At 46.2% G+C, this 17653-nt stretch overlaps 11 non-coding genes across 11 annotated transcripts; all 11 read left to right on the top strand.

The window, feature by feature from the left end:
* Positions 1 to 1385: 1385 nt before the first annotated feature.
* LOC142270998 (U2 spliceosomal RNA) lies at positions 1386 to 1576 on the top strand. Its single transcript, XR_012736190.1, has one exon. It is a non-coding gene; the product is annotated as a U2 spliceosomal RNA (small nuclear RNA).
* A 1387-nt stretch (positions 1577 to 2963) lies between these two features.
* LOC142270997 (U2 spliceosomal RNA) lies at positions 2964 to 3154 on the top strand. Its single transcript, XR_012736189.1, has one exon. It is a non-coding gene; the product is annotated as a U2 spliceosomal RNA (small nuclear RNA).
* Positions 3155 to 4542: 1388 nt separating this feature from the next.
* Positions 4543 to 4733, top strand: LOC142270996 (U2 spliceosomal RNA). The gene has a single exon (XR_012736188.1). It is a non-coding gene; the product is annotated as a U2 spliceosomal RNA (small nuclear RNA).
* Positions 4734 to 6120: 1387 nt separating this feature from the next.
* LOC142270994 (U2 spliceosomal RNA) lies at positions 6121 to 6311 on the top strand. Its single transcript, XR_012736187.1, has one exon. It is a non-coding gene; the product is annotated as a U2 spliceosomal RNA (small nuclear RNA).
* Positions 6312 to 7698: 1387 nt separating this feature from the next.
* Positions 7699 to 7889, top strand: LOC142270993 (U2 spliceosomal RNA). Its single transcript, XR_012736186.1, has one exon. It is a non-coding gene; the product is annotated as a U2 spliceosomal RNA (small nuclear RNA).
* Positions 7890 to 9276: 1387 nt separating this feature from the next.
* On the top strand, positions 9277 to 9467 carry LOC142270992 (U2 spliceosomal RNA). The gene has a single exon (XR_012736185.1). It is a non-coding gene; the product is annotated as a U2 spliceosomal RNA (small nuclear RNA).
* A 1387-nt stretch (positions 9468 to 10854) lies between these two features.
* LOC142270991 (U2 spliceosomal RNA) lies at positions 10855 to 11045 on the top strand. Its single transcript, XR_012736184.1, has one exon. It is a non-coding gene; the product is annotated as a U2 spliceosomal RNA (small nuclear RNA).
* A 1387-nt stretch (positions 11046 to 12432) lies between these two features.
* LOC142270990 (U2 spliceosomal RNA) lies at positions 12433 to 12623 on the top strand. The gene has a single exon (XR_012736183.1). It is a non-coding gene; the product is annotated as a U2 spliceosomal RNA (small nuclear RNA).
* A 1387-nt stretch (positions 12624 to 14010) lies between these two features.
* LOC142270989 (U2 spliceosomal RNA) lies at positions 14011 to 14201 on the top strand. The gene has a single exon (XR_012736182.1). It is a non-coding gene; the product is annotated as a U2 spliceosomal RNA (small nuclear RNA).
* Positions 14202 to 15588: 1387 nt separating this feature from the next.
* Positions 15589 to 15779, top strand: LOC142270987 (U2 spliceosomal RNA). The gene has a single exon (XR_012736180.1). It is a non-coding gene; the product is annotated as a U2 spliceosomal RNA (small nuclear RNA).
* A 1387-nt stretch (positions 15780 to 17166) lies between these two features.
* On the top strand, positions 17167 to 17357 carry LOC142270986 (U2 spliceosomal RNA). Its single transcript, XR_012736179.1, has one exon. It is a non-coding gene; the product is annotated as a U2 spliceosomal RNA (small nuclear RNA).
* The last annotated feature ends 296 nt before the right edge of the window (positions 17358 to 17653 follow it).

Below are 17653 nucleotides of genomic sequence, written 5' to 3'. Positions count from 1 at the left end.
TAACCCAGTTTCCAAAAGCAGAACTCAATTCACCTGATTCATATTAGCCCGATTTAATGAATTGGAAGAAAGCATACGTCTTCATATGCACCTCAATTTGGCCCATTCACTTTTCACACTTCCTCCTTTTGTTTTTTATCTTTCACACTTTTGACTTTCTTTATTCATCCAAATAGCAAACTCATCACCACTCAACCTGACCAACTCGGCTATGTCCCCGTGCTGCAGTTCTCTGTCTTATCTAGATCATTTGCAATTGAATGGAATAGATCCCTTTTGGACAAAGTGGATTCACCTGCTGCTGCAGTGACCACAGGTGTGATAACATCTAGAATTGGCATCTGGTGCGATCTCTCCGCTTCCACTCCAAAGAAAGTTACCTGTTTATTCCTATCATGCATTGGTTTTTGGGGTTTTCTTTGAGTAATGATGATCTCTTTAGTAGTCTGTTGGCGCCCTCTCCTGGAGGAATAGTTTGCTTGCTCTTGGACATTCTAAAAGAGAGGTCATGATAGACATTGAGCTTCTGAGCTCAATTGGGGACAGTCATGGGTGATGAATGTTTGCAACCTACTGCGAAGCCTCATACCGCAATATAAGGAACGTCAAATACTAAGAAAGGGCGGCCTATGAAAGAATTACTACTTTCAATAAGTACACTTAAACGGCTAATTGGGAATAGAAAAACTGTAAAAAGCCCTCTGAGAAAGCCCCCCTCTAACCTTTGATAGTAAGCTTTTCTGTAGTCTGCCTGTTGATGTATTTTCCGTTTGAACTGTGCACAACATGAAGAGACGGAACACTGGCGGCTTGTCACAATGCCCCCCGATGACATCACAATAGCGCTGCTGCCTAGAAAACAAGCTGCGCAGAAGAAGTTGTTCTTTGGGTGGGAGGGTGGGCTAGTGGAAGGAGGGGGCAATCTCTTTTTTTCCCGGGTGGTAGGGGGATGACAGGAGAAGGGAAGCGGGTGGTGAGAAAGGTACAGAGGGCAGGGTTTGGGGGCTGGGAAGGAAAGGGAAAAGATTAGGGTTTGGGGATGATGAAAGGGCTTTCTACGGGTAAGGATGGCAAAGGGTGGCAGTGACGGAAAGTCAGGCAACCTGTCCTGTCCGTCTTTTTGTATCGTGAATTGGAAAGACTGCAAGGGGGAGGGGAGTTGCTTGCGCCCTAAAGGAGGAGTTATTCAGATTCATTGCAGTGGGCGGCGGCTGCAAAACGCACCATTCTTCTTGTTTTGGCTCTGCAAAGCAGCCTTTTCAAGGGTTGGCTTGGGTGACAAAATGTCTTGTGTAGGCGTGGGTTTGTCTCCCTCTCGCTCTCTCTCCCTAAGATGTGTCCGGCATAGGCCAGGGTGCCACTCGAGGCCCAAACCAATTCTGGTTATCGCTTCTCGGCCTTTTGGCTAAGATCAAGTGTAGTATCTGTTCTTATCAGTTTAATATCTGATACGTCCCCTATCTGGGGACCATATATTAAATGGATTTTTAGAACAGGGAGATGGAAAAAGAGCTTGCTCTGTCCACTCCACGCATTGACCTGGTATTGCAGTACCTCCAGGAACGGTGCACCCCTTCTTAACCCAGTTTCCAAAAGCAGAACTCAATTCACCTGATTCATATTAGCCCGATTTAATGAATTGGAAGAAAGCATACGTCTTCATATGCACCTCAATTTGGCCCATTCACTTTTCACACTTCCTCCTTTTGTTTTTTATCTTTCACACTTTTGACTTTCTTTATTCATCCAAATAGCAAACTCATCACCACTCAACCTGACCAACTCGGCTATGTCCCCGTGCTGCAGTTCTCTGTCTTATCTAGATCATTTGCAATTGAATGGAATAGATCCCTTTTGGACAAAGTGGATTCACCTGCTGCTGCAGTGACCACAGGTGTGATAACATCTAGAATTGGCATCTGGTGCGATCTCTCCGCTTCCACTCCAAAGAAAGTTACCTGTTTATTCCTATCATGCATTGGTTTTTGGGGTTTTCTTTGAGTAATGATGATCTCTTTAGTAGTCTGTTGGCGCCCTCTCCTGGAGGAATAGTTTGCTTGCTCTTGGACATTCTAAAAGAGAGGTCATGATAGACATTGAGCTTCTGAGCTCAATTGGGGACAGTCATGGGTGATGAATGTTTGCAACCTACTGCGAAGCCTCATACCGCAATATAAGGAACGTCAAATACTAAGAAAGGGCGGCCTATGAAAGAATTACTACTTTCAATAAGTACACTTAAACGGCTAATTGGGAATAGAAAAACTGTAAAAAGCCCTCTGAGAAAGCCCCCCTCTAACCTTTGATAGTAAGCTTTTCTGTAGTCTGCCTGTTGATGTATTTTCCGTTTGAACTGTGCACAACATGAAGAGACGGAACACTGGCGGCTTGTCACAATGCCCCCCGATGACATCACAATAGCGCTGCTGCCTAGAAAACAAGCTGCGCAGAAGAAGTTGTTCTTTGGGTGGGAGGGTGGGCTAGTGGAAGGAGGGGGCAATCTCTTTTTTTCCCGGGTGGTAGGGGGATGACAGGAGAAGGGAAGCGGGTGGTGAGAAAGGTACAGAGGGCAGGGTTTGGGGGCTGGGAAGGAAAGGGAAAAGATTAGGGTTTGGGGATGATGAAAGGGCTTTCTACGGGTAAGGATGGCAAAGGGTGGCAGTGACGGAAAGTCAGGCAACCTGTCCTGTCCGTCTTTTTGTATCGTGAATTGGAAAGACTGCAAGGGGGAGGGGAGTTGCTTGCGCCCTAAAGGAGGAGTTATTCAGATTCATTGCAGTGGGCGGCGGCTGCAAAACGCACCATTCTTCTTGTTTTGGCTCTGCAAAGCAGCCTTTTCAAGGGTTGGCTTGGGTGACAAAATGTCTTGTGTAGGCGTGGGTTTGTCTCCCTCTCGCTCTCTCTCCCTAAGATGTGTCCGGCATAGGCCAGGGTGCCACTCGAGGCCCAAACCAATTCTGGTTATCGCTTCTCGGCCTTTTGGCTAAGATCAAGTGTAGTATCTGTTCTTATCAGTTTAATATCTGATACGTCCCCTATCTGGGGACCATATATTAAATGGATTTTTAGAACAGGGAGATGGAAAAAGAGCTTGCTCTGTCCACTCCACGCATTGACCTGGTATTGCAGTACCTCCAGGAACGGTGCACCCCTTCTTAACCCAGTTTCCAAAAGCAGAACTCAATTCACCTGATTCATATTAGCCCGATTTAATGAATTGGAAGAAAGCATACGTCTTCATATGCACCTCAATTTGGCCCATTCACTTTTCACACTTCCTCCTTTTGTTTTTTATCTTTCACACTTTTGACTTTCTTTATTCATCCAAATAGCAAACTCATCACCACTCAACCTGACCAACTCGGCTATGTCCCCGTGCTGCAGTTCTCTGTCTTATCTAGATCATTTGCAATTGAATGGAATAGATCCCTTTTGGACAAAGTGGATTCACCTGCTGCTGCAGTGACCACAGGTGTGATAACATCTAGAATTGGCATCTGGTGCGATCTCTCCGCTTCCACTCCAAAGAAAGTTACCTGTTTATTCCTATCATGCATTGGTTTTTGGGGTTTTCTTTGAGTAATGATGATCTCTTTAGTAGTCTGTTGGCGCCCTCTCCTGGAGGAATAGTTTGCTTGCTCTTGGACATTCTAAAAGAGAGGTCATGATAGACATTGAGCTTCTGAGCTCAATTGGGGACAGTCATGGGTGATGAATGTTTGCAACCTACTGCGAAGCCTCATACCGCAATATAAGGAACGTCAAATACTAAGAAAGGGCGGCCTATGAAAGAATTACTACTTTCAATAAGTACACTTAAACGGCTAATTGGGAATAGAAAAACTGTAAAAAGCCCTCTGAGAAAGCCCCCCTCTAACCTTTGATAGTAAGCTTTTCTGTAGTCTGCCTGTTGATGTATTTTCCGTTTGAACTGTGCACAACATGAAGAGACGGAACACTGGCGGCTTGTCACAATGCCCCCCCGATGACATCACAATAGCGCTGCTGCCTAGAAAACAAGCTGCGCAGAAGAAGTTGTTCTTTGGGTGGGAGGGTGGGCTAGTGGAAGGAGGGGGCAATCTCTTTTTTTCCCGGGTGGTAGGGGGATGACAGGAGAAGGGAAGCGGGTGGTGAGAAAGGTACAGAGGGCAGGGTTTGGGGGCTGGGAAGGAAAGGGAAAAGATTAGGGTTTGGGGATGATGAAAGGGCTTTCTACGGGTAAGGATGGCAAAGGGTGGCAGTGACGGAAAGTCAGGCAACCTGTCCTGTCCGTCTTTTTGTATCGTGAATTGGAAAGACTGCAAGGGGGAGGGGAGTTGCTTGCGCCCTAAAGGAGGAGTTATTCAGATTCATTGCAGTGGGCGGCGGCTGCAAAACGCACCATTCTTCTTGTTTTGGCTCTGCAAAGCAGCCTTTTCAAGGGTTGGCTTGGGTGACAAAATGTCTTGTGTAGGCGTGGGTTTGTCTCCCTCTCGCTCTCTCTCCCTAAGATGTGTCCGGCATAGGCCAGGGTGCCACTCGAGGCCCAAACCAATTCTGGTTATCGCTTCTCGGCCTTTTGGCTAAGATCAAGTGTAGTATCTGTTCTTATCAGTTTAATATCTGATACGTCCCCTATCTGGGGACCATATATTAAATGGATTTTTAGAACAGGGAGATGGAAAAAGAGCTTGCTCTGTCCACTCCACGCATTGACCTGGTATTGCAGTACCTCCAGGAACGGTGCACCCCTTCTTAACCCAGTTTCCAAAAGCAGAACTCAATTCACCTGATTCATATTAGCCCGATTTAATGAATTGGAAGAAAGCATACGTCTTCATATGCACCTCAATTTGGCCCATTCACTTTTCACACTTCCTCCTTTTGTTTTTTATCTTTCACACTTTTGACTTTCTTTATTCATCCAAATAGCAAACTCATCACCACTCAACCTGACCAACTCGGCTATGTCCCCGTGCTGCAGTTCTCTGTCTTATCTAGATCATTTGCAATTGAATGGAATAGATCCCTTTTGGACAAAGTGGATTCACCTGCTGCTGCAGTGACCACAGGTGTGATAACATCTAGAATTGGCATCTGGTGCGATCTCTCCGCTTCCACTCCAAAGAAAGTTACCTGTTTATTCCTATCATGCATTGGTTTTTGGGGTTTTCTTTGAGTAATGATGATCTCTTTAGTAGTCTGTTGGCGCCCTCTCCTGGAGGAATAGTTTGCTTGCTCTTGGACATTCTAAAAGAGAGGTCATGATAGACATTGAGCTTCTGAGCTCAATTGGGGACAGTCATGGGTGATGAATGTTTGCAACCTACTGCGAAGCCTCATACCGCAATATAAGGAACGTCAAATACTAAGAAAGGGCGGCCTATGAAAGAATTACTACTTTCAATAAGTACACTTAAACGGCTAATTGGGAATAGAAAAACTGTAAAAAGCCCTCTGAGAAAGCCCCCCTCTAACCTTTGATAGTAAGCTTTTCTGTAGTCTGCCTGTTGATGTATTTTCCGTTTGAACTGTGCACAACATGAAGAGACGGAACACTGGCGGCTTGTCACAATGCCCCCCGATGACATCACAATAGCGCTGCTGCCTAGAAAACAAGCTGCGCAGAAGAAGTTGTTCTTTGGGTGGGAGGGTGGGCTAGTGGAAGGAGGGGGCAATCTCTTTTTTTCCCGGGTGGTAGGGGGATGACAGGAGAAGGGAAGCGGGTGGTGAGAAAGGTACAGAGGGCAGGGTTTGGGGGCTGGGAAGGAAAGGGAAAAGATTAGGGTTTGGGGATGATGAAAGGGCTTTCTACGGGTAAGGATGGCAAAGGGTGGCAGTGACGGAAAGTCAGGCAACCTGTCCTGTCCGTCTTTTTGTATCGTGAATTGGAAAGACTGCAAGGGGGAGGGGAGTTGCTTGCGCCCTAAAGGAGGAGTTATTCAGATTCATTGCAGTGGGCGGCGGCTGCAAAACGCACCATTCTTCTTGTTTTGGCTCTGCAAAGCAGCCTTTTCAAGGGTTGGCTTGGGTGACAAAATGTCTTGTGTAGGCGTGGGTTTGTCTCCCTCTCGCTCTCTCTCCCTAAGATGTGTCCGGCATAGGCCAGGGTGCCACTCGAGGCCCAAACCAATTCTGGTTATCGCTTCTCGGCCTTTTGGCTAAGATCAAGTGTAGTATCTGTTCTTATCAGTTTAATATCTGATACGTCCCCTATCTGGGGACCATATATTAAATGGATTTTTAGAACAGGGAGATGGAAAAAGAGCTTGCTCTGTCCACTCCACGCATTGACCTGGTATTGCAGTACCTCCAGGAACGGTGCACCCCTTCTTAACCCAGTTTCCAAAAGCAGAACTCAATTCACCTGATTCATATTAGCCCGATTTAATGAATTGGAAGAAAGCATACGTCTTCATATGCACCTCAATTTGGCCCATTCACTTTTCACACTTCCTCCTTTTGTTTTTTATCTTTCACACTTTTGACTTTCTTTATTCATCCAAATAGCAAACTCATCACCACTCAACCTGACCAACTCGGCTATGTCCCCGTGCTGCAGTTCTCTGTCTTATCTAGATCATTTGCAATTGAATGGAATAGATCCCTTTTGGACAAAGTGGATTCACCTGCTGCTGCAGTGACCACAGGTGTGATAACATCTAGAATTGGCATCTGGTGCGATCTCTCCGCTTCCACTCCAAAGAAAGTTACCTGTTTATTCCTATCATGCATTGGTTTTTGGGGTTTTCTTTGAGTAATGATGATCTCTTTAGTAGTCTGTTGGCGCCCTCTCCTGGAGGAATAGTTTGCTTGCTCTTGGACATTCTAAAAGAGAGGTCATGATAGACATTGAGCTTCTGAGCTCAATTGGGGACAGTCATGGGTGATGAATGTTTGCAACCTACTGCGAAGCCTCATACCGCAATATAAGGAACGTCAAATACTAAGAAAGGGCGGCCTATGAAAGAATTACTACTTTCAATAAGTACACTTAAACGGCTAATTGGGAATAGAAAAACTGTAAAAAGCCCTCTGAGAAAGCCCCCCTCTAACCTTTGATAGTAAGCTTTTCTGTAGTCTGCCTGTTGATGTATTTTCCGTTTGAACTGTGCACAACATGAAGAGACGGAACACTGGCGGCTTGTCACAATGCCCCCCGATGACATCACAATAGCGCTGCTGCCTAGAAAACAAGCTGCGCAGAAGAAGTTGTTCTTTGGGTGGGAGGGTGGGCTAGTGGAAGGAGGGGGCAATCTCTTTTTTTCCCGGGTGGTAGGGGGATGACAGGAGAAGGGAAGCGGGTGGTGAGAAAGGTACAGAGGGCAGGGTTTGGGGGCTGGGAAGGAAAGGGAAAAGATTAGGGTTTGGGGATGATGAAAGGGCTTTCTACGGGTAAGGATGGCAAAGGGTGGCAGTGACGGAAAGTCAGGCAACCTGTCCTGTCCGTCTTTTTGTATCGTGAATTGGAAAGACTGCAAGGGGGAGGGGAGTTGCTTGCGCCCTAAAGGAGGAGTTATTCAGATTCATTGCAGTGGGCGGCGGCTGCAAAACGCACCATTCTTCTTGTTTTGGCTCTGCAAAGTAGCCTTTTCAAGGGTTGGCTTGGGTGACAAAATGTCTTGTGTAGGCGTGGGTTTGTCTCCCTCTCGCTCTCTCTCCCTAAGATGTGTCCGGCATAGGCCAGGGTGCCACTCGAGGCCCAAACCAATTCTGGTTATCGCTTCTCGGCCTTTTGGCTAAGATCAAGTGTAGTATCTGTTCTTATCAGTTTAATATCTGATACGTCCCCTATCTGGGGACCATATATTAAATGGATTTTTAGAACAGGGAGATGGAAAAAGAGCTTGCTCTGTCCACTCCACGCATTGACCTGGTATTGCAGTACCTCCAGGAACGGTGCACCCCTTCTTAACCCAGTTTCCAAAAGCAGAACTCAATTCACCTGATTCATATTAGCCCGATTTAATGAATTGGAAGAAAGCATACGTCTTCATATGCACCTCAATTTGGCCCATTCACTTTTCACACTTCCTCCTTTTGTTTTTTATCTTTCACACTTTTGACTTTCTTTATTCATCCAAATAGCAAACTCATCACCACTCAACCTGACCAACTCGGCTATGTCCCCGTGCTGCAGTTCTCTGTCTTATCTAGATCATTTGCAATTGAATGGAATAGATCCCTTTTGGACAAAGTGGATTCACCTGCTGCTGCAGTGACCACAGGTGTGATAACATCTAGAATTGGCATCTGGTGCGATCTCTCCGCTTCCACTCCAAAGAAAGTTACCTGTTTATTCCTATCATGCATTGGTTTTTGGGGTTTTCTTTGAGTAATGATGATCTCTTTAGTAGTCTGTTGGCGCCCTCTCCTGGAGGAATAGTTTGCTTGCTCTTGGACATTCTAAAAGAGAGGTCATGATAGACATTGAGCTTCTGAGCTCAATTGGGGACAGTCATGGGTGATGAATGTTTGCAACCTACTGCGAAGCCTCATACCGCAATATAAGGAACGTCAAATACTAAGAAAGGGCGGCCTATGAAAGAATTACTACTTTCAATAAGTACACTTAAACGGCTAATTGGGAATAGAAAAACTGTAAAAAGCCCTCTGAGAAAGCCCCCCTCTAACCTTTGATAGTAAGCTTTTCTGTAGTCTGCCTGTTGATGTATTTTCCGTTTGAACTGTGCACAACATGAAGAGACGGAACACTGGCGGCTTGTCACAATGCCCCCCGATGACATCACAATAGCGCTGCTGCCTAGAAAACAAGCTGCGCAGAAGAAGTTGTTCTTTGGGTGGGAGGGTGGGCTAGTGGAAGGAGGGGGCAATCTCTTTTTTTCCCGGGTGGTAGGGGGATGACAGGAGAAGGGAAGCGGGTGGTGAGAAAGGTACAGAGGGCAGGGTTTGGGGGCTGGGAAGGAAAGGGAAAAGATTAGGGTTTGGGGATGATGAAAGGGCTTTCTACGGGTAAGGATGGCAAAGGGTGGCAGTGACGGAAAGTCAGGCAACCTGTCCTGTCCGTCTTTTTGTATCGTGAATTGGAAAGACTGCAAGGGGGAGGGGAGTTGCTTGCGCCCTAAAGGAGGAGTTATTCAGATTCATTGCAGTGGGCGGCGGCTGCAAAACGCACCATTCTTCTTGTTTTGGCTCTGCAAAGCAGCCTTTTCAAGGGTTGGCTTGGGTGACAAAATGTCTTGTGTAGGCGTGGGTTTGTCTCCCTCTCGCTCTCTCTCCCTAAGATGTGTCCGGCATAGGCCAGGGTGCCACTCGAGGCCCAAACCAATTCTGGTTATCGCTTCTCGGCCTTTTGGCTAAGATCAAGTGTAGTATCTGTTCTTATCAGTTTAATATCTGATACGTCCCCTATCTGGGGACCATATATTAAATGGATTTTTAGAACAGGGAGATGGAAAAAGAGCTTGCTCTGTCCACTCCACGCATTGACCTGGTATTGCAGTACCTCCAGGAACGGTGCACCCCTTCTTAACCCAGTTTCCAAAAGCAGAACTCAATTCACCTGATTCATATTAGCCCGATTTAATGAATTGTAAGAAAGCATACGTCTTCATATGCACCTCAATTTGGCCCATTCACTTTTCACACTTCCTCCTTTTGTTTTTTATCTTTCACACTTTTGACTTTCTTTATTCATCCAAATAGCAAACTCATCACCACTCAACCTGACCAACTCGGCTATGTCCCCGTGCTGCAGTTCTCTGTCTTATCTAGATCATTTGCAATTGAATGGAATAGATCCCTTTTGGACAAAGTGGATTCACCTGCTGCTGCAGTGACCACAGGTGTGATAACATCTAGAATTGGCATCTGGTGCGATCTCTCCGCTTCCACTCCAAAGAAAGTTACCTGTTTATTCCTATCATGCATTGGTTTTTGGGGTTTTCTTTGAGTAATGATGATCTCTTTAGTAGTCTGTTGGCGCCCTCTCCTGGAGGAATAGTTTGCTTGCTCTTGGACATTCTAAAAGAGAGGTCATGATAGACATTGAGCTTCTGAGCTCAATTGGGGACAGTCATGGGTGATGAATGTTTGCAACCTACTGCGAAGCCTCATACCGCAATATAAGGAACGTCAAATACTAAGAAAGGGCGGCCTATGAAAGAATTACTACTTTCAATAAGTACACTTAAACGGCTAATTGGGAATAGAAAAACTGTAAAAAGCCCTCTGAGAAAGCCCCCCTCTAACCTTTGATAGTAAGCTTTTCTGTAGTCTGCCTGTTGATGTATTTTCCGTTTGAACTGTGCACAACATGAAGAGACGGAACACTGGCGGCTTGTCACAATGCCCCCCGATGACATCACAATAGCGCTGCTGCCTAGAAAACAAGCTGCGCAGAAGAAGTTGTTCTTTGGGTGGGAGGGTGGGCTAGTGGAAGGAGGGGGCAATCTCTTTTTTTCCCGGGTGGTAGGGGGATGACAGGAGAAGGGAAGCGGGTGGTGAGAAAGGTACAGAGGGCAGGGTTTGGGGGCTGGGAAGGAAAGGGAAAAGATTAGGGTTTGGGGATGATGAAAGGGCTTTCTACGGGTAAGGATGGCAAAGGGTGGCAGTGACGGAAAGTCAGGCAACCTGTCCTGTCCGTCTTTTTGTATCGTGAATTGGAAAGACTGCAAGGGGGAGGGGAGTTGCTTGCGCCCTAAAGGAGGAGTTATTCAGATTCATTGCAGTGGGCGGCGGCTGCAAAACGCACCATTCTTCTTGTTTTGGCTCTGCAAAGCAGCCTTTTCAAGGGTTGGCTTGGGTGACAAAATGTCTTGTGTAGGCGTGGGTTTGTCTCCCTCTCGCTCTCTCTCCCTAAGATGTGTCCGGCATAGGCCAGGGTGCCACTCGAGGCCCAAACCAATTCTGGTTATCGCTTCTCGGCCTTTTGGCTAAGATCAAGTGTAGTATCTGTTCTTATCAGTTTAATATCTGATACGTCCCCTATCTGGGGACCATATATTAAATGGATTTTTAGAACAGGGAGATGGAAAAAGAGCTTGCTCTGTCCACTCCACGCATTGACCTGGTATTGCAGTACCTCCAGGAACGGTGCACCCCTTCTTAACCCAGTTTCCAAAAGCAGAACTCAATTCACCTGATTCATATTAGCCCGATTTAATGAATTGGAAGAAAGCATACGTCTTCATATGCACCTCAATTTGGCCCATTCACTTTTCACACTTCCTCCTTTTGTTTTTTATCTTTCACACTTTTGACTTTCTTTATTCATCCAAATAGCAAACTCATCACCACTCAACCTGACCAACTCGGCTATGTCCCCGTGCTGCAGTTCTCTGTCTTATCTAGATCATTTGCAATTGAATGGAATAGATCCCTTTTGGACAAAGTGGATTCACCTGCTGCTGCAGTGACCACAGGTGTGATAACATCTAGAATTGGCATCTGGTGCGATCTCTCCGCTTCCACTCCAAAGAAAGTTACCTGTTTATTCCTATCATGCATTGGTTTTTGGGGTTTTCTTTGAGTAATGATGATCTCTTTAGTAGTCTGTTGGCGCCCTCTCCTGGAGGAATAGTGTGCTTGCTCTTGGACATTCTAAAAGAGAGGTCATGATAGACATTGAGCTTCTGAGCTCAATTGGGGACAGTCATGGGTGATGAATGTTTGCAACCTACTGCGAAGCCTCATACCGCAATATAAGGAACGTCAAATACTAAGAAAGGGCGGCCTATGAAAGAATTACTACTTTCAATAAGTACACTTAAACGGCTAATTGGGAATAGAAAAACTGTAAAAAGCCCTCTGAGAAAGCCCCCCTCTAACCTTTGATAGTAAGCTTTTCTGTAGTCTGCCTGTTGATGTATTTTCCGTTTGAACTGTGCACAACATGAAGAGACGGAACACTGGCGGCTTGTCACAATGCCCCCCGATGACATCACAATAGCGCTGCTGCCTAGAAAACAAGCTGCGCAGAAGAAGTTGTTCTTTGGGTGGGAGGGTGGGCTAGTGGAAGGAGGGGGCAATCTCTTTTTTTCCCGGGTGGTAGGGGGATGACAGGAGAAGGGAAGCGGGTGGTGAGAAAGGTACAGAGGGCAGGGTTTGGGGGCTGGGAAGGAAAGGGAAAAGATTAGGGTTTGGGGATGATGAAAGGGCTTTCTACGGGTAAGGATGGCAAAGGGTGGCAGTGACGGAAAGTCAGGCAACCTGTCCTGTCCGTCTTTTTGTATCGTGAATTGGAAAGACTGCAAGGGGGAGGGGAGTTGCTTGCGCCCTAAAGGAGGAGTTATTCAGATTCATTGCAGTGGGCGGCGGCTGCAAAACGCACCATTCTTCTTGTTTTGGCTCTGCAAAGCAGCCTTTTCAAGGGTTGGCTTGGGTGACAAAATGTCTTGTGTAGGCGTGGGTTTGTCTCCCTCTCGCTCTCTCTCCCTAAGATGTGTCCGGCATAGGCCAGGGTGCCACTCGAGGCCCAAACCAATTCTGGTTATCGCTTCTCGGCCTTTTGGCTAAGATCAAGTGTAGTATCTGTTCTTATCAGTTTAATATCTGATACGTCCCCTATCTGGGGACCATATATTAAATGGATTTTTAGAACAGGGAGATGGAAAAAGAGCTTGCTCTGTCCACTCCACGCATTGACCTGGTATTGCAGTACCTCCAGGAACGGTGCACCCCTTCTTAACCCAGTTTCCAAAAGCAGAACTCAATTCACCTGATTCATATTAGCCCGATTTAATGAATTGGAAGAAAGCATACGTCTTCATATGCACCTCAATTTGGCCCATTCACTTTTCACACTTCCTCCTTTTGTTTTTTATCTTTCACACTTTTGACTTTCTTTATTCATCCAAATAGCAAACTCATCACCACTCAACCTGACCAACTCGGCTATGTCCCCGTGCTGCAGTTCTCTGTCTTATCTAGATCATTTGCAATTGAATGGAATAGATCCCTTTTGGACAAAGTGGATTCACCTGCTGCTGCAGTGACCACAGGTGTGATAACATCTAGAATTGGCATCTGGTGCGATCTCTCCGCTTCCACTCCAAAGAAAGTTACCTGTTTATTCCTATCATGCATTGGTTTTTGGGGTTTTCTTTGAGTAATGATGATCTCTTTAGTAGTCTGTTGGCGCCCTCTCCTGGAGGAATAGTTTGCTTGCTCTTGGACATTCTAAAAGAGAGGTCATGATAGACATTGAGCTTCTGAGCTCAATTGGGGACAGTCATGGGTGATGAATGTTTGCAACCTACTGCGAAGCCTCATACCGCAATATAAGGAACGTCAAATACTAAGAAAGGGCGGCCTATGAAAGAATTACTACTTTCAATAAGTACACTTAAACGGCTAATTGGGAATAGAAAAACTGTAAAAAGCCCTCTGAGAAAGCCCCCCTCTAACCTTTGATAGTAAGCTTTTCTGTAGTCTGCCTGTTGATGTATTTTCCGTTTGAACTGTGCACAACATGAAGAGACGGAACACTGGCGGCTTGTCACAATGCCCCCCGATGACATCACAATAGCGCTGCTGCCTAGAAAACAAGCTGCGCAGAAGAAGTTGTTCTTTGGGTGGGAGGGTGGGCTAGTGGAAGGAGGGGGCAATCTCTTTTTTTCCCGGGTGGTAGGGGGATGACAGGAGAAGGGAAGCGGGTGGTGAGAAAGGTACAGAGGGCAGGGTTTGGGGGCTGGGAAGGAAAGGGAAAAGATTAGGGTTTGGGGATGATGAAAGGGCTTTCTACGGGTAAGGATGGCAAAGGGTGGCAGTGACGGAAAGTCAGGCAACCTGTCCTGTCCGTCTTTTTGTATCGTGAATTGGAAAGACTGCAAGGGGGAGGGGAGTTGCTTGCGCCCTAAAGGAGGAGTTATTCAGATTCATTGCAGTGGGCGGCGGCTGCAAAACGCACCATTCTTCTTGTTTTGGCTCTGCAAAGCAGCCTTTTCAAGGGTTGGCTTGGGTGACAAAATGTCTTGTGTAGGCGTGGGTTTGTCTCCCTCTCGCTCTCTCTCCCTAAGATGTGTCCGGCATAGGCCAGGGTGCCACTCGAGGCCCAAACCAATTCTGGTTATCGCTTCTCGGCCTTTTGGCTAAGATCAAGTGTAGTATCTGTTCTTATCAGTTTAATATCTGATACGTCCCCTATCTGGGGACCATATATTAAATGGATTTTTAGAACAGGGAGATGGAAAAAGAGCTTGCTCTGTCCACTCCACGCATTGACCTGGTATTGCAGTACCTCCAGGAACGGTGCACCCCTTCTTAACCCAGTTTCCAAAAGCAGAACTCAATTCACCTGATTCATATTAGCCCGATTTAATGAATTGGAAGAAAGCATACGTCTTCATATGCACCTCAATTTGGCCCATTCACTTTTCACACTTCCTCCTTTTGTTTTTTATCTTTCACACTTTTGACTTTCTTTATTCATCCAAATAGCAAACTCATCACCACTCAACCTGACCAACTCGGCTATGTCCCCGTGCTGCAGTTCTCTGTCTTATCTAGATCATTTGCAATTGAATGGAATAGATCCCTTTTGGACAAAGTGGATTCACCTGCTGCTGCAGTGACCACAGGTGTGATAACATCTAGAATTGGCATCTGGTGCGATCTCTCCGCTTCCACTCCAAAGAAAGTTACCTGTTTATTCCTATCATGCATTGGTTTTTGGGGTTTTCTTTGAGTAATGATGATCTCTTTAGTAGTCTGTTGGCGCCCTCTCCTGGAGGAATAGTTTGCTTGCTCTTGGACATTCTAAAAGAGAGGTCATGATAGACATTGAGCTTCTGAGCTCAATTGGGGACAGTCATGGGTGATGAATGTTTGCAACCTACTGCGAAGCCTCATACCGCAATATAAGGAACGTCAAATACTAAGAAAGGGCGGCCTATGAAAGAATTACTACTTTCAATAAGTACACTTAAACGGCTAATTGGGAATAGAAAAACTGTAAAAAGCCCTCTGAGAAAGCCCCCCTCTAACCTTTGATAGTAAGCTTTTCTGTAGTCTGCCTGTTGATGTATTTTCCGTTTGAACTGTGCACAACATGAAGAGACGGAACACTGGCGGCTTGTCACAATGCCCCCCGATGACATCACAATAGCGCTGCTGCCTAGAAAACAAGCTGCGCAGAAGAAGTTGTTCTTTGGGTGGGAGGGTGGGCTAGTGGAAGGAGGGGGCAATCTCTTTTTTTCCCGGGTGGTAGGGGGATGACAGGAGAAGGGAAGCGGGTGGTGAGAAAGGTACAGAGGGCAGGGTTTGGGGGCTGGGAAGGAAAGGGAAAAGATTAGGGTTTGGGGATGATGAAAGGGCTTTCTACGGGTAAGGATGGCAAAGGGTGGCAGTGACGGAAAGTCAGGCAACCTGTCCTGTCCGTCTTTTTGTATCGTGAATTGGAAAGACTGCAAGGGGGAGGGGAGTTGCTTGCGCCCTAAAGGAGGAGTTATTCAGATTCATTGCAGTGGGCGGCGGCTGCAAAACGCACCATTCTTCTTGTTTTGGCTCTGCAAAGCAGCCTTTTCAAGGGTTGGCTTGGGTGACAAAATGTCTTGTGTAGGCGTGGGTTTGTCTCCCTCTCGCTCTCTCTCCCTAAGATGTGTCCGGCATAGGCCAGGGTGCCACTCGAGGCCCAAACCAATTCTGGTTATCGCTTCTCGGCCTTTTGGCTAAGATCAAGTGTAGTATCTGTTCTTATCAGTTTAATATCTGATACGTCCCCTATCTGGGGACCATATATTAAATGGATTTTTAGAACAGGGAGATGGAAAAAGAGCTTGCTCTGTCCACTCCACGCATTGACCTGGTATTGCAGTACCTCCAGGAACGGTGCACCCCTTCTTAACCCAGTTTCCAAAAGCAGAACTCAATTCACCTGATTCATATTAGCCCGATTTAATGAATTGGAAGAAAGCATACGTCTTCATATGCACCTCAATTTGGCCCATTCACTTTTCACACTTCCTCCTTTTGTTTTTTATCTTTCACACTTTTGACTTTCTTTATTCATCCAAATAGCAAACTCATCACCACTCAACCTGACCAACTCGGCTATGTCCCCGTGCTGCAGTTCTCTGTCTTATCTAGATCATTTGCAATTGAATGGAATAGATCCCTTTTGGACAAAGTGGATTCACCTGCTGCTGCAGTGACCACAGGTGTGATAACATCTAGAATTGGCATCTGGTGCGATCTCTCCGCTTCCACTCCAAAGAAAGTTACCTGTTTATTCCTATCATGCATTGGTTTTTGGGGTTTTCTTTGAGTAATGATGATCTCTTTAGTAGTCTGTTGGCGCCCTCTCCTGGAGGAATAGTTTGCTTGCTCTTGGACATTCTAAAAGAGAGGTCATGATAGACATTGAGCTTCTGAGCTCAATTGGGGACAGTCATGGGTGATGAATGTTTGCAACCTACTGCGAAGCCTCATACCGCAATATAAGGAACGTCAAATACTAAGAAAGGGCGGCCTATGAAAGAATTACTACTTTCAATAAGTACACTTAAACGGCTAATTGGGAATAGAAAAACTGTAAAAAGCCCTCTGAGAAAGCCCCCCTCTAACCTTTGATAGTAAGCTTTTCTGTAGTCTGCCTGTTGATGTATTTTCCGTTTGAACTGTGCACAACATGAAGAGACGGAACACTGGCGGCTTGTCACAATGCCCCCCGATGACATCACAATAGCGCTGCTGCCTAGAAAACAAGCTGCGCAGAAGAAGTTGTTCTTTGGGTGGGAGGGTGGGCTAGTGGAAGGAGGGGGCAATCTCTTTTTTTCCCGGGTGGTAGGGGGATGACAGGAGAAGGGAAGCGGGTGGTGAGAAAGGTACAGAGGGCAGGGTTTGGGGGCTGGGAAGGAAAGGGAAAAGATTAGGGTTTGGGGATGATGAAAGGGCTTTCTACGGGTAAGGATGGCAAAGGGTGGCAGTGACGGAAAGTCAGGCAACCTGTCCTGTCCGTCTTTTTGTATCGTGAATTGGAAAGACTGCAAGGGGGAGGGGAGTTGCTTGCGCCCTAAAGGAGGAGTTATTCAGATTCATTGCAGTGGGCGGCGGCTGCAAAACGCACCATTCTTCTTGTTTTGGCTCTGCAAAGCAGCCTTTTCAAGGGTTGGCTTGGGTGACAAAATGTCTTGTGTAGGCGTGGGTTTGTCTCCCTCTCGCTCTCTCTCCCTAAGATGTGTCCGGCATAGGCCAGGGTGCCACTCGAGGCCCAAACCAATTCTGGTTATCGCTTCTCGGCCTTTTGGCTAAGATCAAGTGTAGTATCTGTTCTTATCAGTTTAATATCTGATACGTCCCCTATCTGGGGACCATATATTAAATGGATTTTTAGAACAGGGAGATGGAAAAAGAGCTTGCTCTGTCCACTCCACGCATTGACCTGGTATTGCAGTACCTCCAGGAACGGTGCACCCCTTCTTAACCCAGTTTCCAAAAGCAGAACTCAATTCACCTGATTCATATTAGCCCGATTTAATGAATTGGAAGAAAGCATACGTCTTCATATGCACCTCAATTTGGCCCATTCACTTTTCACACTTCCTCCTTTTGTTTTTTATCTTTCACACTTTTGACTTTCTTTATTCATCCAAATAGCAAACTCATCACCACTCAACCTGACCAACTCGGCTATGTCCCCGTGCTGCAGTTCTCTGTCTTATCTAGATCATTTGCAATTGAATGGAATAGATCCCTTTTGGACAAAGTGGATTCA

This window comes from Anomaloglossus baeobatrachus, unplaced genomic scaffold (assembly GCF_048569485.1).
Source record: "Anomaloglossus baeobatrachus isolate aAnoBae1 unplaced genomic scaffold, aAnoBae1.hap1 Scaffold_3335, whole genome shotgun sequence".
NCBI lineage: Eukaryota > Metazoa > Chordata > Amphibia > Anura > Aromobatidae > Anomaloglossus > Anomaloglossus baeobatrachus.
The sequence above is the reverse complement of the archived record's forward strand: the minus strand, read 5'-3'. Positions and strand labels throughout refer to the sequence as shown.